Consider the following 22839-nt stretch of genomic DNA (forward strand, 5'->3'; position numbering starts at 1 on the left):
CTTTGCCAAAATTTTACTCCAAAAAATGGTCATTCTGGCTTTTTTGGTAATTTATCAAGAATCAGGCTGAAACTAACAAGTTATTTGATGAAACATTTATATCAGAAGAATCCTCTTGCACAGTTCATTAACAATCTAGAAGAAAAAAAACTCCCAAAAATCTGTACAAGAGAACATATTTGTGGTCATTTTGTTCTAAAAAATAACACAATTTACGCAAAAATTTGGAAGTTTTTCTCTTCTAGAACTTAGTTTAGCTGTGAAAGAGGCTTTTAAAAAAATTTTTTATCAAATAACTTGGGAATTATATCGTTGATCTTGATAAATTAAAATAGCCAGAATGACCCATTTTCGTGGTAAACTTATGTTTGAGAGTTTTGGGGAAAACTTGCACTATACCCAATCAGGTGAAATCCGAAGCCACTTTTGCTTTCTTCACTGTTTGTTTATTAACCCATTTTGAGAAAAACGCATATTTTTTATACATGCCTCATGTTCCATGGCATATTTTTTTATTTATTATTAGAGATTAAGTAACGCTGCGCACCATTACAATAATAGTTTTCAGGCTATGCTTTCAACCTCTCCCTCGCTTTTTATGATACTCCAAGAATTTGTGAAAACTCTACCTTAACCCGACAAAAACTTTAAATCAGCAAAATCTTTCCGCCCGGTATTGATCCCAAGACCGGCTGTGAAACTTTTGGAAGTCCTAGCCCTTCCAAACAAACTCGCGGCTCATCTACCAAAAACCCACCACTAAAACGGTTTTAAACCTTTCCATTCCACTAATACAGCCCTGTCTAAATTAGAGTTTTTTTTATGGCAGATGGCTTTAACCACAGAAGCACAACAAAATGAACAGAACTAGCCACACTTGACATGTCGCAAACCTTCGACATAAAAGACCAACGTACTCAAGTCAAAATACTGCACATATCCAGCTTACCCGCAGGTATAGTCAGATGATTCTCAAAATAAGTTTAAATATCTAAGAGGGCGCCAATCACAGACCTTGTTCAAAAACCAACTATCGACAACCAGGTTGGGCAGACGGGTTTTTCAAAGGTCAATACTTTTCCTCACTTTTTTGCACTTTAACGAACACGAAGCTCCTTTCAGTAATGTCGTCGAGGCGTACCACATTTTAAATAACTACTTAATCTAGCTCCATGATTTTGTAGAAGCAAGTCAACGTTAATGTGCTGGTGACGTCCAAAGCCTAAATCAGACCAATAATCAATTTTTCATGCCCTGTTGATCCCACGCTACGATAAATTTCTTGAACAAATAACAAACCGTTCAAAACTAGGCTCTCCGTGTCGAGTAAATGTGGTGAATATGAGCTCCATAGATCACCAACACACTGAGTGCAAACTACTTTTCGTGCAAACGCCCCATAAACTCCTTTATTCACAATTTTTTTCTGAAAACACTTTCAATTTTTTTACTTTCAATTTTATTCTAGGTCTTTGTTCCCTTCTATACAAATTAAACCTAACTTTAAATCAATTTTGAAAAAGAGTTTTTCCAATTAGGTTCCATGAGCAAAGATTTTGCCACCTTAAAGGATAACACAGACCGAAGCAACTTCGTTTTTCATCTAATTAAAAAAAAAACAGAATTGAAAAAGGATCCTCGCAAGTAATGTAATTTACCCAATTAGTGATGCGCCTACGGCAAAGTCTCCCGCTACGTGCATCTGATATTTCTTCGAATGAGGAACTGCTCCACCGCTCAATTAGAAGCAAGTTACCGCAGCTCTGATACGGCCACTCTTACTACCCTAATTCTTTCCAACTGCCCCTCAAAGCGGAATGAACTCCAAGAGATCTGTGACTACGATCGTTCAAAGTAGAAAAGTTCCTTAGACTATCAATTTTCTGGTTGCGCTAAAATTAATATTATTTAGGACCTCCAAGGACCTCAAAAGCACCATTACGTGTTTAAAGAGATTTTTTAAATCAAGTTTTAATGATAAAAATAAATAAAATATGACACAGCGAAGAAATAAGTATTGAGCTGATTCAAGTCAAAACTGATGGCAAACAGAAGTTGCACTAACAGATGGTTTAATTTTTGTATGATTTTTGACTAAGAGGCGAAGCAAAGTTTTGCACCACTTGCGATGCAACACGATCTTAAACTTAGGACCAAATAATTAAAAATGATGAAAAAATTAGGTGAACCAAAATTTTTACATATCGATCGATGAAGGACACCTAGAGCCCAGCTAAAATGTGTTTGATATGATTTGAATTTGTTATACTGATGCGTGACAAAACGCGTATTTTCAATAATTGGACTTTGCCCAAACCATTAGTTGTTTCTCTACTAAAAAAAGTGAGAAGGGAGAAAACTTTTGAGATTTTGGAATTTTCCCAAGACAACCTTTTTCTTACAAAGAATTAATGAGCAGCCTCCTTTGCAGGAAAAAAATAACACAACCGCTCCTTTCGATTGAAATTTTCATCTCAGATTTGATAGGGTAGTTTTTAAGAAATTCAAAAAGTTTCTACAAAAACGGTCAAAGTTCAAAAAGTTGACTTTCTTAAAACAGTAAAAAATTTTGCTAAAAGCAGGTCGTGTCTAGTGAAGCAGAGAAGATTACCAGAATCAGACTTCCTGATTGAACACATGACCTAAGAATTTGCACGGTACTTTTCGAGTAGAAATGAACAAATTCCAAAAGAAATGATCAAAGTTTCAAAACTTTAATTTGTTTGAAGGCGATATTTTTTTGCAAAAAAATGTGCATAACAAATTATGAAGGTAAGATTCCAAGAACCTATTGAGATGATTACACCTAAGATACCAGATTTGGCGGGATAATTATCGAGAAAAGTCCAAAAAACGATCAACAAATCAGAAAGTTGACATTTCCGAGAATCAAAACTTTTTATTTCACAAAACGTGGAGGTAGCCGCTTATGCTTATTCACCCAATCTGTATTTTCGATTGAACCCAAAAACCCAGAATTGGCAGTGTAGCTCACGAGAAAAATCAAAAAGTTTCAAAAACTATCAAAAATTAAATTTTGGACTTTTCCGAGGGACATAATTTTTTGGGGCCAAGAAATTGGAAAGGAGCTTCCCACAACCCATTCTGTGGGTTGAATCAAAAACTTCAGATACGGGAGGGTATTTTTCGGTATAATTCATACTTTTTTGGAAAAAAAAACGCTCAAAATTTAACTTTTCCGAGGACGATAACTTTTTATGTATATGCAGGAAAGATTCCACTACCAGCTATCTCCATTGAGCTCACAGCCTCAGGTTTGGGAAGCAAATTTTTGAGAAACGTCTAAAAGATTCAAACATGGTCAAAAAATCACAAAAAATCACATAGCCACTTATGGAGCGGAGCTTTTCGAATTCGTTTAATTCATTGAAACCAGCATCTCAGATTTGGTAAATTAGTTTTTGAGTAAAATATTTTGGCCAGATATTCCCCCCAGACTTTTTCGAAGGCTGTAGAATAGAGGCTCAGCCAAAGCTGGAGGTACCTATTGGATAATGTTTTAATTTGTTGTACTGATGCGGTATGAAGTAACTAATTGCAAAAACTTAAAAGTTGGTCTTCACCCAAAACCTTAGTTGTTGCTCTAACAAAATATGAAAAACTTTTTTGTGATTTTGGAATTTTCTCCGAGACATTATGTTTTTTTCTACAAAACTAAAGGCGTAGCATATTAAGCACGGAGGCTTCCCACAAGCTGTTGCTTCGATTAAACCCTTGATATCAGATTGAGATGTTTTCGAGAAGTCAAGAAATCAAAACATTGACTTTTCTGAAAGACATTAAAAATTTTTTACGAGAACACTTACATAGCGGAGCTAAGCTGAACCCATTCTTTTTTTAAATGAACCCAAAATCTGAGATTTGGGATGTTAGTATTCTAGACATTAAAAAACTACGAAAAACGGTAAAAAAAATGAAAATTTGACTTCTCCGAGTCAAATTTACACAAGTTTTTTACACAAGTTTTTGTGTAAAAAATTGGACGCAACTGTTTATGCAGAAAAACTTCCCACAACTCGTTCTACCCATTAAAACTAAAGTCTCAGATTTGGTAGGCTGCTGTCGAGAAATGTCAAAAAGTTTTAAAAAAGGTGAAAAAAATCAAAAATTTGACTTTTTTTGAGCCATAACTTTTCAGTAGAAAAATTTGGAGGGTAGATTTCAAGAAAATGTACAGAATCAAGAAATATTACAAAATCCAAGAAAATGTACAACAATCCCCCACAAACAATTTCGAAGGCTGCAGAAAATGGGAAAATTGGAAACAGACTGGGGAATTATGCAGGCACACAGGGTAGTGGGCAGACTTGCCATTGGTACCACTTTTTTGAAAATCTGTTGAGTAGTTTTTGGGAAAAACTGAATTTTTTGAAAATAGTGAAAACATTTTCCAAAGAATCTCGAAAAAAAACCGATCCCACACGTTTTCTTATTACCTGTTTTTATCAAACAGAAACAAAGGGTAAGTAAAAACGACCAGAGGAGAATGCAAGCACACAAAAATGTAGGCGATCTTTCTATGGATACCGTTTCCATGAAAATCGGTAGAAGGGTTTTTGAGAAAAACTATTGTTTTTTATACAAAAAGTGATTTAACTTTCCAAAGCGTCCGAATAAATAACCCAATACCATACTTTCATGTTACCTGTTTTTATCAAACAGGAATTTTAGGCAAACATGCCAAGCAAGACATTTGAATGAAATTCAAATTAACAACTGAAAAAAAATTGGGAAGCGGAAACAAGGCCGACAATCTTTGAGCAGACACCAGTTGAGCAGAAAAAAACTTATTTTGTAAAAAAAATTTCCCTGAAACTAGTACCCACTCAGTAGTTAAATTTGAATTTTCATGAAGTTGAGCATGCCAGCTGCATAGCGTGTCTGAAATGCGCAAATTCAGACATGGCATGCATGGTGTGCAGCATCATAACAGATTCAACTGGTTTTGTTAAGCTAGTTATTAACCCGAAAAAAGTCTACATTCCGATTTGATAACGCTTGCTAATCGCAAGCTTAATTTTAACCTAATTGTACCCCTAACGAGACTAAAAAACCATCATGACCTATACAAGAGTCATCACTGCGTTCATCAACTCGGAGTAAATCCAAAAACAAGTAATCATTTAAAAGGCAATTTCAAAAGTCGTATGTATACAAATTCTGTTAGGACTTTTCAGCAAATTTTCACACAATTCATTTTTATTTTCAATTAAAAACGTACTCCACCATGACAATCGAAATCAGAAAAATAACAAAAAAAGCTGAGCTACCAGATTTGAAGCCGACGCTCGAAAACCCAAAAATTTCAAAAAGAATCGAATTACTCGAAAAGAAAACTCATCAAGAAGCTTTTTTCTTTCAAGTTAAAACGTACTCCACCATGAAAATCGAAATCAGAAAATAACAAAAAAAAACTGAGCTACCATATTTGAAGACGACGCTCGAAAACCCAAAAATTTCAAAAAGAATCAAAATATTCGGAAAGAAAACTCAACAAGAAGCCTTGCAAGGCTTACTTGCATAAATGATAACTTCCTTTCGGAAACACAACCGACAGATATTCAGTGGAAAAGCAGGAAACCAAAAAATCACCATCAAAAATATAAGTTTAAAGTTCTATTGTCCAAACGGTTGAAATTTCAGATGAAAAATGTATAAAAATTATTATTTTATATTTTGAAAAAAAAACTGAACCAGAATTGAGATGAAGACCAATAAGCCAAATAATTAAAAGACAGCCTAAGAGACATAGCCAAAAAAGTAAGGTCCGCCCGTGACTCGAACACCAGATCTCTAAAGTATCAAGCGCGCGCTGCATCACTACACTAAGTGAGAATATGTTAGATTGTAATGAATACTCCACAAGGAAGCAAGCTCAAATTGGTACAGATTTTTCAAAAAAATTTTAATTGAAAAAACTCTTGGTCCAAATTAGAAGTATGCTCTCGCAAGTGTAATGACAATGGGCCAACCGCTAATTTCTAATTTCCGGATTTTGTTCCGTAAGATTTTACACAGAGGCGAAGCTGCACTTTGCGAAAACAAGAGAACACGACAAAAAAGCAGCTGTATAAACTGAAATATAAAAAAATAGAAACCAGCCTCGAATTAGTAAGACTTTGCTAGGTATTGACTTCGAACCTGCAACCTCGAGAATTGGAGAGGCCACGAACGCTTAACAACCGGCAAACTCCAATCACAAGTAAAGCAGCTACATATGCTAACAAATTGTCAATGCTATGAATCAAAAGTGGCACCAAATAGAAATAGACACAATTTTGCAGTAATATTTTGGCATATACCAAACTGAAGGCGTTCACACTAATTTGCATGTAATAAAAATGGAAAGCATAAAACCACAATAAGTATAAATTATATATTGTGGCTTCATGAGATATATTAAGTTAGAAAAATTCCCAAATTGAATTTTTATCCAATTTATGTTGTTTGTTACAAATAACTTTTTTCGGTCCATTTGATGAATTTAAAATGTATCAACTGTGTTAACCTATATTTTTTCGAATGCCAAAGCACGTGCTATCAAAAAACCGTGAAGTTGGCCTGAAAGTGGCACCAATATGTGCCACTTAGGTTAAAAACAAAAAGAACAGTCATAGTATAACACTAACGCTCATTAAAGTTCGCTAGCGTAAATAAAGCTCTAAAATCTTTTCGCTACTCCTAATTTTGGAAAATTCTATTCAAAATTATCGACAGCGGAGAAATCACTAGTGTAAAACTTAATTTTTGTCCAAGATTTACATCAAATTCTTCTCGTGGAAGTTGTCTTGCAATTTTCGGTTCATATTGCGCAAAATAACTCAAATGAAGTATCCATGACAAGATATTAAGAAATTAGATGAAAACTTTTCAGTTTGAAGGAAACAAGATGAAAGTGAACAGCAAAAAAAGGAAATATTGCTTAAATGACAAAACAATTCATCCATACAGGTATTGTACACAGAGGCGATGCTGCCTTCACCAGCACAAACAAAAAATGGACAAAAAACCCTCAAAATTAGGGGAAAAATGCAAAACTATTCAAATTATCTTTTAAAAAACAATTAGTGGCATATGGTAGTCAAACTATCAACCTACAGATTTAGATCCTAATTTATTGCCAATTGAGCCATATGTTCTTTGTTTCTCTAAAACACCAGTCACCAATAATTCGAAGGCAGGGTCTCCCATTCCGTCACCCTTAGTCTGCTCTTGAGTACGGCGTCTACTCAACTAAGATTGAAATGTTGTGATCACATAAAACAGCTACTATCAATTTGAGTTTTCAAAAATTTCGCATATCATTTAAAAATTAATTTTATAGAAAAAAAACTTTTATGATCAATAAAAAACATATTTGAATAAAAAAATGTTTATTATTAATTCTGTAAGGAACAGGATACTTCTATCAACACATAAGTTCAATTTGATTGTGTTTTGCGCCAGGTAGGTTGCTGAGCAATCAACTTTCATTACAAGCATGCTCAAAATCAAGTTGAAACACAGAAGCGAAGCTGAGCTTCGCACCACTAGCGAATCAAAATTAAAAGCCGAAAATCGAAAGATGTGTCTCTAACAATAATACTTTTCAAACGAATAAATTCTGTTTAAGAAATCAAAAGCTAAAAATGAAATTTTTTTTGCAACTGTTCTAAAATCGATTACCTGCAACTTATGGAGGATCCGATACTCCATTAGTTTACTTCTCATCATCAATAGATGGAACCGATAAAAAAAAATGCAGGCCAAAACATCGAGATCCAAAAATAAAAACTCTTCAATGTACTGAAAAACTTTGCTATAAGTTTTGCACCCAAACAATCTGCATATCCCACAGAAGCAATTGGGCATAAGAAAAATTGTTCCCTTATTTGCTATAAACTTTGATAAAAGTTAAAGAAAAATACAACAAAATTAATGCAAAATTTTCAATCATTTTCCACTGAAAATAACTAGCAGAAAATCCGGAAAAACCTCGAAGCTAATGAAAAAAATTTATTACAACAATCTTTTTTAATATGCAGCTGATACGCAACGTTATGAGAACCATAAAGTCAATAAAAAACACGAGAATTCGTTCTTTTTCAAAAACTTCAGCCAGAAAAAAAACAACAAATTTTAGCTAAATAAACTAAAACCATAACGTACATTTTGAGTAGAAACTGAGATCTTTAAATAGGAGATCCGATCCTTTAAACAAAGTATTCACCGGAAAAAAGTCTGGTACCCGACTTCAGTCGCAAAATGGCTCAACTTATCAACATAGCGGGGCACATTAGGAGTTTTTCTCGGTTCTCCGTGCCAAAAAACTGCCCCCTAGAACTGGGTTTACTCAGTACTGTCAGAATCGGGCCTTCCTGCTCTTAGCAAACCCTGGGAAAACCACAGTTACTGTTTTACGGACGAGTCAAAACAATCAATCAATCTCCACAACCTTCGATTGCGGAGTACTGAAAATAAACGGCAACGAAGACACAAAATGGACGACCCCTCCTTTTACAACCACAAACAACAATAGTACCCGATTGCAATACCCTTGTTTTTTTGCGAAAATAATATTTCGTGTGTTTTAGTCTTATACTGAGACCAAGCTGAAAACAAGCTAAAAGGTCGTCATAAAAATTGATGCAAGAAAATACAGATATACGCCTTAAAAGAAAATCAACTGCAAAAGGTTGTTTATTTGAGTATAACCGGGAAATTATTCGGTCTAATTAGGTACAAACGAGCAAACGTTTGCTGAGCCCATTATTACTTTTCTACAAAATTTAGGACTTAGCCGCTACGAGGCAACTCCCAGCGCATGCTGTTTTGACTGAACATTTAATCATAGGTTTGGCAATATAATTTAAGCAAAAAAAGTTGCCAACAGTTAGTTGGAAAAGAGTCAATGAACGCAAAAAAATAGGTTGCCAACAGCTAGTTGGAAAAGAGCCAATGAAGACATCTATTTTAGAAAACTGGATCAATAAGCAAAATTTTAATCCGCAAGGAAAAATTTTTTATTCGCATTTTCTCATTCTTTGGAAAGAAGGCCAATACAAATCTGTACCAGGAAATATAAATTATATTTAAAAAAAACGGATATATAACCCACGAAAACAAGGAAAAATCCACGAAGCCGAATAAAAATCAACAATTTTTCAAGAATTTCACTTGAACAAAAATTGGTGCTTAAAAAACCCAATCTAATTTCTTCCTAATCTACATGACGCTAATTTCGTTTAAATTTTCATCAAAAAATTATGCCAGTAAGCTGCAATTGAAATTTACTCCTCCTACTTTATTGACTATTCTGTAAAAAAATTTATTCAAGGGAAAAAAATCTAGTCCCCGGTTGCCAAACCCTTGCTGATCGCAAAAGTAAACGCTTGCAATTGCAATGAAAGATGAGCTAAGCCGACAAAAACAGACATACATTCGGCAAAAAAAAATTTGAAGCCGTATTTTCGGAAAGGAAAAACATAACCAACAGTTGGAATTAATTCAATTAACGCACGGAAACTTCAAAAAAGACACGTTTTCTAAAAACATTTTATCTTTCGAAAAATAAAATAAAAAACATTGCTTTAAAACTCTTTGAACTTCAAGAAAACTTTATGAATGATACTTTGTTGACAAAAATAACTCGATTTGAGAAAATTGGATCAATACGTTTTTATTCTCCTTTCAACCAATTTAAATCCATTTTCGAAACTAGAGGTCGATAAAGTTTTTCGTGACCATTGATTAAATGCAATAAAACGTTTTAATGCACTCCAGAAGTTATAAGAGTATTTTAGGACCTTTCCTCCAAGAAGAAAAAGAAAGAAAATCATCACGAACTATAAAACAATCCGAACTACATTCTTCGACTGTTCAAAAAAAAAAGAATTCGATTAAAACAGTAAAAATCGTTATTTAATCCGTAGCTGAACACAAGTACTTCTTCAATATTATAACTTGCAGAAAACTATACTTTTACACAGAGGCGAAGTTGCACTTCGCATACACAAGCAAAAATATAACCGACAACGCTACTGGAAAAAACTGAATGAGTAAAACTTTGAGTCTACAAAATTTCTTAAGTGACGCACGCCAATTACGAGTCTACATAATTGCTAAGTGACGCCAGCCAATTATGACGCATTAGCAGTACCAGTCAATTTGAAAAGAATTTTACCAACTTACATGTCTCAATTTATAAAGAGGACGCATTTTAACTAGCATACGAAAAAGTTCATTAAAAAATCCGACCCTGCCCAGGTTCGAAACCTCTTATTTTGCTGCTGGTTTCCTACCCTACATCTATGCTACATAACCATGATACCTTGAAGTTAAGTACTATTTGTAAAATAATAGTCTGTGTTAATATCCATAGCATTGGCTGTACTTAATAGCTGGATCAAAATGATTCATTCAAAATGAACCCATTTTGTCGCAACAAAATTTGCGACTTAGGTTGGGAAAAAAAGAAAGTTCATACTATGACACAAGCTATGCTTATGTACACACAGATCCAAATCTACCCTTTGCAAACGCAAGCGAACAAACGCCAAGAATTAATTTAAAGGGTGTTTTAAAAAAGTTGAAAAATAAATTACCTCTGCAGGAATTATTCCTCAAGAATTAATTTAAAGGGTGTTTTAAAAAAGTTGAAAAATAAATTACCTCTACAGGAATTATTCCTCGGTCGTCGGACATTACGGTTCGCTGCCCTTCGCAATTGTGCCACTAACGGTTATAGAAACCAAAGACAAGCGGCAAAAGTAAGCCTAATTGTGCGCAAATTATGCATTTCAAAAATCTCTTACATGAGACAAATATTTTTATTTGGTTCATCTGATAAATAAGTATCAACTGTAATAACTTATCACTAATCAAATTATACGGTATTACACTACCAATGCTGCCTCCTGCCTTAACATTGCCCCCAATTAGCCCTTTCAAATTGGCAAAAGTGCCACCAAAAGCGACTTAGGTTGACTACACGCCACTTGTGAAAAGAAGTTGAATTGTTATAAATTGTTTAAACTTACATAATTTTAACCTTTTCTAAAGTCATTACGTTAACTAATCAGAAGTCACTTTCGTTTTTGCATCAGTCTACTCTGCCACGTTTTCCTCTTCGTCTTCAAATTGTGTCGTTGTCTCCAGATACTTTTACTTACAGCTTCTTTCACGCTGGGAGGAGTAATGAAAGAGCCCCTCTCTCGGAGGTATTTGACAATATAGGTCGTGAGAGTGACACTACAGAGATATCGCAACGGAGTGAGTAGTTTGTAGAGGGCCAGGGCCTGAAAACAAAAGTACCAATATGTGAAAAGAAATCTAGTGGTGCTGGGGGGGGGGGGGGGGCATATAACTATACCCCATCTCTGTTGCCTTCTCAAAAAAAAGCAGGTAAAACAATAAGTTACTTAAATTTTCTCATTCTGAAAAATGAGACAATTAAAAGAACCAATTCTTTAAGCTAGATGAGCTACCACAAAAACTGAAATCTCTCCGCAAAAGCTGATCGAGGGTTTTCTCGAGGGGCGGCTTTTTATAAATAATGCTCGAACATTTTAACGACTTTTTTTTTAGGTCGACCAGTTGACAGCGGATGTCGTTTAATGCCACCAAATGGGGACAAATTTTCGAAAAAAAACTTGGATCTTGCGGTTGACAGAGGGCGTCGTTAAATAGTCACCAGGGCGACCCTTAAGGTAATGAGGCGGTCGAATCCCTGCTTGAATCCCTGGATATCGTCTGTGGTATCCTCACGGGGTACCACAGACGATAGAGATGCAGACATCGTGACCACCCGGCTCTGGAGTACCGTCCTCAAAACGCCACAGGGAAGCTCTGCTCCGCCTACCAAGCTGAGATCGCAGCTCTCCTCCTGTCATTTGATTTAGACCAGACTCGACGTGGCCCATGGGACCATAGTCAGAATCCTCACGGATTCCAAATCCTCTATGGTGAAACTGGCCACCGGTCCGGACAAACAACACGTCAACTGTGGAATTTTAAGTTAAGATCGAAAAAACGACTTTTATTTGGGTTCCTATGCACTGCGGCATAGCTAGGAAAAAGAGAGCAGACCAGCCGGCCAATGACACAGCGACTATTGCTCAGACGAACAGACCAATTAGCCAGGACACCACTACGGTTGTCTTTGATGCCCAGCCTTTTCAGAATCGCCCATAGGGCAAGTTTAGATACCCTAAGATATGCTTTCTCCAAGTCCAACAGTCCGAGTCTTTCTTCTGGGTCACTGCTTTGGCGCGCTAGTCTTAGATCTTTTCTTTGGTTGCGAATGTAATGCTTATCTCCTTTAATGTGTATCAGTATTTGTGTTGCGTCGGCCGTAGATCTATTAGGACGCAAACTCGATTGGTTTTCGTCTAGGATGCGCATGTTCTCGGTCCAGTTCCTCATGCGTTTCCCGAGGACTCTAGGGAAGATTCTGCTGATTATTGGAAGGAGGTTCACACCTCGATAGTTGCCGGACATTTGCAGTCATCCTTTTTGATGAATGGCACGATTTGCCCTTTGTGTATTGACTGTTCCTAGCTATCAGCTGACTACGAACAGCTCCTGGACCATGTCTATGACATTTAATTTGATTTCTGCACACGCCTTCTTTATGTATCGTATGCGGACTTTATCGGTTCCACGGGAGGAATCTTTGACTACTTCAATTGCCCGTTGAAATTCCAGGGAGTCCGGTCATTGGTTTAGATTCTCGGCCACTGACATATAATGGGGGTGACTCTTTCTATCAGGGGTGTTTTGCGCTGCTTGCATATTTCTGCAGGATCGTTCTCGAACCTCGAAGTAGATATATTGGAGAAATGTTCATTAAATTGCTCTGCTTTGATTGCCGTACCTTCGCAGAGTTTGCTGGTGCGGGCACCTAATTGTCTCAAAAGGTTGTACATAAATCCGAAACTTCCAGTTTTCGCGGCGTCCTCGCATTCCTGCATCTTGATACCACCAGTTTTGTTCGAGCGATCTGATCTTCCGTTTCATTGTTTTCCTCGCTTTTTCAAGTTTTTTTAAACATCATGAGGGCGATGTTATTTCCCACTTATCTTGCGCTGTTTCTTGCACTTATCCATATATTATGTCTCCTTTTAGGGCTTCTAGTTCTTCTTCTGCTCCTATGATTCACGGGTTTTCCACACGCTTCTCGTGTGATCCGCACGTGTGTTTTGCTGCTTTGACATGATTTGTGTTTGTTCATCGCAAGACCCTCCTATACCCACCCCACGTGATGCTCTGTTTCATTTGCTGTTGGGGGAGGTTACTGGTCCTTGTCTCCAATTGTAAAAAAATTTGTTTCAATTTTTAGGACTTCTATTTTGATGTCGGGATTCGCTAGTTCATTAACTGCTCTCATGCTTCTCATACGTCTGTGTGTTTGAGAGGTCCTCATTATAAAGCCATCTATTTCGTACCACCTCCCCAGTCATTTGTATAACCAAGTTCCTTTGTCTCTGTGTCCTGAGTGCACCTATGTTGGGTCCGAGAGGACCCTCGCCGGTATAGTATTTGAGAGTTTGTGTCGGCTACTCTAGCCCAAATGCTCGTTTCCAGGAGATTGTGAAATGAATCCTTGCGTTCAGCATTGCATTCCTGTTCCGGAAGTCTTGTGTGACCTTTGACGCACTAGGAAACCTGTGCGCAGCCCACTTGCGCCGTCTGGAAGGCGCCACACTTGGCAAGCGGGGCGTTCACCTCCTCATATCTGACCGTGTCTCGTCATCATCACAATTGGTATCACATTCATTAGGTTCAATCACACTGTTCGTTCACTATTACTAATTTTCTGTTTCGTCTATTGGTTTCGTTTTAGTACAAGCTTGTTTACACATTTAAGACATCTAAGAATCACAGTTGATAAGAGTCTCCCGGAAATATTTGGAAGTTAAACGGTTTAGAAGTTTCGTCTGTTCTGTCTACTTCATTGGCGAGCTTGACTGTACCAAGAAACCTTACGAATCAAATTCATCGCCCACTACGGCATGGTCATAACGCATTTAAAAGCCCGTTTTATTTTCTGGACGGTTATTTTTTGTTGTGGAACCACTTCTAAACTAGTATTTATAAACCAATTATATTATTGATAAAACTATCTATATAAAATATTACTAACTAACCAATCATATTCCATCTCGAACCTTGACACTTACAAGTAGTTTCAGCACCAGAACAATTTGAATAAAATTTTGAATACAGTTGTTCTCCTTGTGGATAAACTCCAAGAACTAACTCGCGAAAACCAGTATACACTAGATCTATTGAGACTAGCAGATATAAGAGTAAGATTAAGATCGGTATTAGACTAAGAAGTTGCACGAATCTATCCGGCCGAAAATAAGATAGCGTGACGAACAGACAGTGTAGCTTATCTGAAATTATTCTATGAGTACAGGCCAAAGGTCATAACTCAGTTGAGCTCCCGCCATGCAATCTTTTCCTACCCATCAAATTTGAGACCAAACTGTTTTGGGACCAAACTTATCTCTTCAGCCTTGTCCACGAGAAGATATTCGCATGCTTCGGACTCTTCAAAATCCAAAGGAAAACCTACGTCACCTTATGGAACAACATCTTTTCTTGCGAGTTTTTTTTTTACCATCCTTTCTTGCATACCAAACCAATTTTAAGCGTGCAGTGCGCGCGATTGATCCTACGAGATAACGCTGGTTTTTTCATCAAATGTGCAAAACTTAATGAGTTTTTCTCACCTGAATGAAGATGCCAGTCTTTTTATATTCGTTTACTTTATCCAAGTGCAGAAAATCCTTGGCGTTTTGGGGCAGTTGTTCCAGTAGGGGTGTTATGTCCAGGCCCACATAAACAGCCAAATAGCAAGTGGAAAAGTAGACACCGGTTCCGAAGACATAATGCAGTGGAATGAAAACTTTACCATAGTGTGATATAAAAAACTTCATTCGTTCGACAATTCCCATTTTAGTAAGTTCAGCCCCATTTTCAGCTGCTTTTTTGTCCGAATATACTTTTTTGAATGTCTTAAAAGACCTCGACGCTGCAGCTCTTTTCATCCATTTGTCGCGGAATTTGTTGTATTTGATGTAAGTTTTGGGCATTTTTGCCATTGCTTTTCGTTTTGTCTCCGCTCCACCTTTCGAGCTCATTTGTCTCATAAATGGCGTCAGTAGATTACATCGCACGGAAAGAACATCCAAAGGATAGTAAAGCAAAGATTGATGAGTTGAATTGATGCTACTGAAGCTCGGTTTCTGAACCTGAGAAAATCTGGACAAAGCAGCTAGTTTTGTCTCCCGAACAGTGCTAAAGCGTTGCATGCCCCGAACTTGTGGGTTAGTTCCGATTCCAAAAAACTTAAATGCAAAAATAGTTTGGTAATTCATCTTGGTTGCATTAAGAGAGACCCATCGTGATATAATATTCTGGTCGCTGTGAAGAGACGCTCTTGTACAGGTGCTTTCTACACTTAAAACATATTTCAGCCTTCCACCCAATAGCTGTCTCCAGTTGCTAATAACCATTAGCCTACATCTAAAAATAGTCAAAAACAAACAGGGGCTTATGGTTGCGTGTATTACAATTGTTTTGAAAAATCGATCTACGTGTTCGCAGTATGCAGTACTGTTTCGGATCGGGCAATACGGTTGTTTTTCATTCCGTGGTGGGGGGCAGCGTTCAAAGTTATCAGATGTTCCACATACGCCGAACAGTTCTTATTCAAATTATGCCAAAAACAACTGTATAGTTAAAACCCATTAGAAACAGCTTTGATATCCATTCATCAACCGTTCAAAAAGTTGTAAAACATCGTTTTTTGATTATTAAATTTCAAAATTTTACTCTAGTACTAAAACTAATTTAGAAAAAACTCCTTGTAATTAACTTTGTTAGTTTTAATAATTACTTTCATCAGTTACTTCTTCAGTTTTGCTTGCTCTGGCTTATATTTTGAATCTGAGGCTTATAAAGCTGAACAGATTCCTGAACAATTAGCTATATTTGGGGAATCCGTAACAAAATTAATGTGCCGACAAAGTTTACGTTGCGCGTATCTACAGAAAATTTGTAAATGGAATCCACTTACATTTTGGAAGATGTTAAAATATTTGTCTCTGGATTCCAGTGACTCACAGACTCCAAATGGAGCGCCTATCCAGTGCACAGTTTGGCCTCGTAATGAAACAAAAAAATCACTAAGACCTATAGAGTTTTCACTACGTTCATTACTCTAAAATTTGATGGATTTGAACTAGAGTTTTGAATTAGCCTAATTGTTGTGATAAACTTATTAAATAGTTTCAGAGAAGTGAAAATGGAATCACACGATGAAACCGCGACTGATCCACCCACTCTTAGATTCCAAGACCAGACGCCAATTGCTAAGCCCGACAACAAAAGGACATGTGCTGCTCTCAGCCCACCAGACGAAGAACCCGTATTAGAAAAACTAGAAGCAACCATTGAAAAGGCAATTGAAAACAAAATTCCAGATATTGTGAAAATGTTGACTGAGGATCTAAAAGGGACAATTCGACAAGTGATCAATGAGCTTCTGACTGCAACAAAAAATGAAATTCTTGGGGAAGTACGAAAAGAACCAAAAAATAGTGAAACGGCTACTCTCGTGAAAGCCATGTGCGAAGACGAACAGCTAGAGAATTACAATAGGCGAGATAATTTGAAGATATTGGGATTTCCAGAGCAAGTACAAAGCGATTCGAATGGTAACAGCATTTTTGAAAATTATGACAAGACCATCAACAATGTTATCCAATTGGCAACAAACATTGGGGCAAATGCTACTCCTGCTTATATTTCAATAGCGCATTGGTTGCCAACTCGGACAAACAACACAAACCGACCAATTATTGTACGTTTCTCGAGAAGGGTGGCGAAAATAAATATTCTGCGAAAAAAGAAGGCACTCAAAGACAATGAACAGTGCCCAAATTCACGTGTTTGAAGATCTGACTAATACAATGGTTAATTTTATGAAATTCATGAAACAGGATAACCGTATTAATGGAGTTTGGACCAGGGACGGGAATCTGCTCTATCAGTGGAAGAACAGCGAAAGAGTTGAAAAAACAACTAGCCTTTATGAAGGAGTGGCGCAGTTGGGATATACTGTAAAAGATGTAATGAATTGCTTTGTAAATAAAAGTGATATTTTTAAGGGAGAGTCTGGCTCCATTGGAACCTGAAAACTCCAAGTGCGATGTAATTACTAATTTTACTGTGTTGTTGTGTAATACTAGATCGATTAAAAAACATAGTGAAGAACTGGAAGCACTAGTTAAATGTCTCGAGTCTCCAAAAATCATTTTTACTACAGAATCATGGCTAAGTGAGGAAGATAATAAAGAGCTTTTTACAATGAAAAATTACACGTCCTTTGCTTGTAATAGACAAATGAATAGAGGTGGTGGGTCGATGATCCAAATTAGAGATAATATTAGTTACATCCAAGAGATAAAATGTAGCTTACCAGAAACTAAGGCAGTATTAGTGAAATATGCGAATGTTAGAATCATTTTGGTTGTTACCTATTTAAAGCCACGTTCCGATAAAGGATTATTCATCGAAAAATTAGATGAGTTCCTTGAAGAATTGTCAAACCACAATGGCCCTATAATTTTTGGCGGTGATTTTAATATTGATATCTTACAACAAAGTAACCTTGTAAATAACTATCAAAATACAATAGCAGCAAATGGCTTCATTCTCACAAGTGATACCCCAACTCGAATAACAGCTGAATGAAACACCTGTATCGACCAATTTTTTGTAAAAAATATTCCGGAATATGAAGTAAAAATTTTGGAAGAGCATACGTTTACTGATCATTGCCCAATTTTGCTAAAATTCAGAATATCTCGTAAACAGGATACAACGAAAATTTTTCGGGATTTAAAATTCCTTGACGATGAAGTTTAAATCCTTAGTTTCCAAAATTCCCTTAAAGTAAAATTAGAAGGAGCACAACTTTTAGTTGATGAAAATATCAATTCCTCGTACGAATCTTTCCAAAATTGCTTTAACAAAACGATTGATGAATATGCACCTATACGTATATGCACTGCAAAAGATTGCTCTTCGGCAGGGTGGGTCAGCAAAGAAATAAAAAAGGCAATTAGTTCCAGGAACAGAATGTATAAGGAATGGAAATGTAACAAAACAAAAATAAGACCAAGCGCGAAAAATTCCTCGCCGAGAGGAGTAAAGTAGAAAAATTATTTAAGCTAAGCAAAAGAAATTACTATTACAATAGGTTCAATAATTGCATTGGAGACTCGAGACAGGTTTTTAAAGTATTAAATGAAATAATAGGAAAATGTCCAAGGAGTGGAAACGTTCCTCTTCTTAAAAATGGAGATTTAGAAATAGATAATAATCAAGAGATCGCCAACCACTTAAATGATCACTTCGCTAACATTGCGTCAAAACTTCTGGCACCATTACCATGTGATAGCTGAGAGTCTCATGAGACTTATTCAAAATATAATGCACCACAATCAATGTTCTTACACAAAGTAACAATGTTCGAAGTCCTGGAAATAATAGAGAATCTAAAAGCGAAACAGTCTACGGGAGTAGATGAAATAAGCAATATTATCATTAAGAAAGTTTCTCATGTAATTGCGCCATATTTAACTTATTTGATAAACCTCTCATTCGAATCCGGCCAATATCCCGAACAACTCAAGAGCGCCAAAATCCAGCCCTTCTATAAAGAAGGTAGTAAAACAGATGAAAATAACTACAGGCCCATTTCCTTACTAAATTGTTGCAGTAAAATCTTTGAAAAATTAATGCATATTCGCCTTTACAACTATTTGAACAAGTTCAATCTTTTATATGAAAAACAATTTGGATTTAGACAGAAATACAATACTATCGATGCATTAGTTGAGTTAACAGAAAAACTTAGGTACGGTGGTAAGTCAATGAAATTCAGTATGTTCCTAGATCTTAAGAAAGCCTTTGATACATTGGATCATGAACTACTTTTACACAAATTAGAAAACTACGGAATAAGAGGATTGTGTAATGATTGGTTTCGAAATTATCTCTGCAATCGTAGGCAATGTGTGTTCACAAACTCCGTTTACTCTGATTGGACGAATGTTTCGCATGGAGTTCCGCAAGGTTCCGTGATCGGTCCGTTATTGTTCTTAATATATATTAATGATATGCCCAAATGCGTAAAAGACACAACCGTTTACCTATTTGCAGATGATACCAATGTCACTTGTGAAAACGAATCTTTTGAGGTCTTCATCAACGACATACAAAATATATGTTACTGGCTAAATAGAAAAAAGCTAACACTTAATGGAGACAAATCAATATTACTAAGTTTCCAAAATAAAGCAAGTGCCTCCAGTCTTCAGTTGTGCATTAACAATTATATGGTTACTTCTAAAGGCGTATTGCAAATATCTAGGTGTTTTTGTGGATTCAAAACTACTGTCATTTTGTACGCATGTTGAAAATGTAAAAGCGAAACTAGGAAGGCATTGTGGAGTTATTGCTCAAATGAGAAAATATGTACCGATAGATGTGCTAAAAAAATATTATTGTTACAACATCAAACCCATTATACAATATGGATTACTTGTATATGGGGGAACGAGCTTCTCGAATCTCAATCCAATTTTCCTTTTGCAGAAAAAAATAATTCGAATGATTTACAAGGTAAGGAAATTTGATAGTATTAGGGAAAGGTTTAGAGAACACAAAATTTTAACAGTTCATGAGCTGTATGTGTACGATCTTCTCAAATTTTGCTTAAGATCAATAAACAAGTTGAATTCAACCGCATTTCTTAATGATTTTTTCACTCTGAAAACAAAATGGGCTTATTTTACCAGAAAATCTGTAGGTATTCAAGCTCCTTGCTGTAAGACAAAAACGAAAAGACAATCGATATGGTTAAGAGGATGCAAACTGTTGAAGATATTTAGAGATAATAACTTGCTCCCGGAAAAAGTTTTAAACTTAAAAAAAGGGGAACTAAATAATTTGGCACATCTGCTAAGAGATACGTTTATACATGAAAATTACGTACTTGTTAGGTATATTTTTGCTTTATGATTATAAATATGACTGTGTTCAGGTGCGGGGTTAGGCGGCTCGAACTGTATTCTTTCAGAAGACCAGGCGTTGTCTCCGGGCAACATAGTTTAATTCTATTCAAGTCTGAGTATGGGTATACAGTTTTGTGTTGTTTTGCTTTGCACCTAAAGGACATAGTCATGTTTCAAGAAACTTTGAAAAATGGTCAAGAAATTTTGAAAAATGGTCAAAAAGAGGGCGTTACTCTGCCCAAATTTTCAGAGAATTTAAGGGCTTTTTTTTTCGCGAGGTGGATGAGGCGTTAATTAATTTCTAAAAAAACTTATAATTTTTTCTTTTTGCTATTTGGTTTCATAAATATTATATTTATCACTTATTTATAACTCATTGATGTGCTTTTCTTTTGTATAATCTGTGGGGTACGCTCCTAGTGGGTTTGAAGAAAACCCTTTGCGTATCCTCACTTAACAATCCTGGGTAAACTGTTGATTCATTTATTATGTGATAAAAAATATTCTTTTTGTTTAATGTAATAGTGTATCTGATTGTTAAGTGAAATTAATTCTTCTTCTTCTTCTAGTTTTTTTCAGCCATTTTCGTTTTGACCTCGGTAGTTTTAAAGTATGATCTTTTCCTGGTCTGATCTTTTTCTCGCAGAGATTCGTCCGATTTCGTCATATCGCGATTTCAACCGTGTTTGGTGGATCCAACGATTGCATTCCAAACATTTAAATATGTTCTATCATTTCCAATAAAATAATAAAATAAATCATAAAAACAGAGCGTTATGCGAGGTCTAATTAGCAAAAAAGGCGGCCGCAAGACTTGATTTTCACAACTTATAGATGGACGATTATAGTTTCTTGGACAAAGGAAATGTTTTGTTAATCTAAATAGGTAAAACTTTTCATGCTGAGGGAACCTAATGATAGAAAAGCTTTAACACAGAAGCGCACCACTTGCGATAAATAACTGCATACCTAAGTTCGAACGATAATTTGGCATACCTAAGTTCGAACGATAATTTGGCAACAAATAAATTATGTTGAAACTGTCGGCTGAAAACTCGGAAAGTTTTTGCAATTCTTATAGAACTCAATTACCAAAATTATAGAGGATTCGGGTTACACAAATTCCATTCATTTCCTTCTGATAACTATTAGATGGAAAGTATACGAAAAATGTGAAGTGTCGATCCGAAATTTCAAAATGCACTAAGAGACTTCTGAAAATCTTGGAAGAAAACAAACTGCATTCCCATCAAGAACATCCAAAGAAATTTTCGATTGCTTGCTAAGAACAGAGATCAAAATCAGCGAAAAAATTAAATATTGAAACTTCAAAAAAATTGAATACAAAATTTCAGCTAAATACTACCAATTACATCAATAGTGTTAAATTTGAAGCTCATACGCAAATGCAAAGTAGCTGAACCATAACAGAAAGGATCGCAAATAAGAACGCCTGTTAGTTGAAAAAAACATGAAGTTTCATAATTTACAAATTAAAGTTTCTACTATAAACACTCACAAACCTAAAAATCGTGAAACACCTCCAAGTACCTTCGTAGACAAAACCATCTGAGAAAACCATCTGACAACAAAGTTTTCCGCAAATTTATTTTGAACATTTTATTTCAGACTAATTCAGAAAAATTTTAAACATTTGAACAATACGCTGTGTATTAGCCTGAATGGATTTGAAATGAAATAGCTCTATCAGCACAAAGAAATCACAAAACCATGCCTTCGAAAAAACTTTTTAGCAGTAGATCCAGTAACTCATTAACTCTAGACACAGTAACTAGAAGTGCAATGTGATGAAAATGGAGATCTCGAAATTGGAGATTCTGTGAACAAAGTTGTTCACGGGAAAAAAAACTAAAACCCGACTGCAATACCCTTGTTTATCTCAATTTGAAACGTAGAATCGTAAAAAAACCTTCACAGATTTCTATTCTCTGAACGTTTTGTGCAGAAAAACCAGAAGCAAAATTAACGGGCAGCAAAAATTTTTCTCCCAGTGGCCTGGCGATAGCAGCGTAGGCCAATAACCGTCAGTCTTTCTCATCAACCAGTTCGCAAAACGTAACAGCACAATAGCATAATTGTCTTCTGATTTTTTTATTCGGCCAGTATTGAATTTACTGTTGGTTGTACATTTAATCATTTTCTATGAGATATTCGCATATTCTGAATACTCAATTTAGCTCAGCTTTCCACCATTCAGTCTTTGCATTGTAAAGGACTCCACCGTCTAAATAGCAACAAAACTAATCAAATTCACATCAGCCAAATTTTCTGCAAGTAATTGAACCAAGTATAGAGGAACGATTTCTCAAGTTTCAGTTTTATAAAGTCTGCTGTAAAATAGACATATCTAACTAAGTTGAATTAAAACATCCAGATCTCAAAAACTTAAACAAACAGGAGTCTCATCAGTTGAAATTCGCAACCCTGTTAGAGTTATAGAAACAGTAAATTATTTTCAAAACAATAAAACCTTAAGCTTTTTCTTTCAGTTATTGAGAAGAAATAGCTTTGTGAAAAAATATGAAAGTTATGGCGTCGCCTTTGCTGTGCGAAACAGAGTTGGAACCGGGCCTTAATTTGAGGCCTGGCTCTGTTGGGAAACAAAAATTTCAAGCCCGGACCCGGGTACAATTTTAATAATAACACGAATTTCCTAACAAAAAGTAAAAAATCAAAATTTATTGATTTTGACCTATATAATGATTGGGTAATTTACCTGAGGAGA

At 35.9% G+C, this 22839-nt stretch overlaps 2 protein-coding genes and 1 long non-coding RNA gene across 4 annotated transcripts in view; 2 read left to right on the forward strand and 1 right to left on the reverse strand.

Moving 5' to 3' along the window:
• Nucleotides 1-11006: 11006 nt before the first annotated feature.
• On the reverse strand, nucleotides 11007-15851 carry LOC134844274 (uncharacterized). Its single transcript, XR_010162673.1, has 2 exons — nucleotides 14739-15851; nucleotides 11007-11297 (listed from the first exon to the last, which is right to left on the reverse strand). It is a non-coding gene; the product is annotated as an uncharacterized LOC134844274 (long non-coding RNA).
• Nucleotides 15852-16272: 421 nt separating this feature from the next.
• Nucleotides 16273-22839, forward strand: part of LOC134844272 (meiosis-specific nuclear structural protein 1-like) — a 310596-nt gene continuing 304029 nt past the window's right edge. Inside the window, exon 1 of one of the 2 annotated variants that reach the window (XM_063860868.1) lies at nucleotides 16273-16297. The gene's annotated coding sequence lies outside the window, so the exon portion shown is untranslated. The remainder of the gene's footprint in view (nucleotides 16298-22839) is intronic. The other variant, XM_063860866.1, reaches the window with a different exon arrangement.
• LOC134844986 (uncharacterized) overlaps nucleotides 16280-22839 on the forward strand; it is a 69362-nt gene continuing 62802 nt past the window's right edge. The window contains exon 1 of the mRNA XM_063861814.1: nucleotides 16280-16296. The gene's annotated coding sequence lies outside the window, so the exon portion shown is untranslated. The remainder of the gene's footprint in view (nucleotides 16297-22839) is intronic.

Source organism: Symsagittifera roscoffensis, chromosome 4, assembly GCF_963678635.1.
Source record: "Symsagittifera roscoffensis chromosome 4, txSymRosc1.1, whole genome shotgun sequence".
NCBI classification, from domain to species: Eukaryota; Metazoa; Xenacoelomorpha; order Acoela; family Convolutidae; genus Symsagittifera; species Symsagittifera roscoffensis.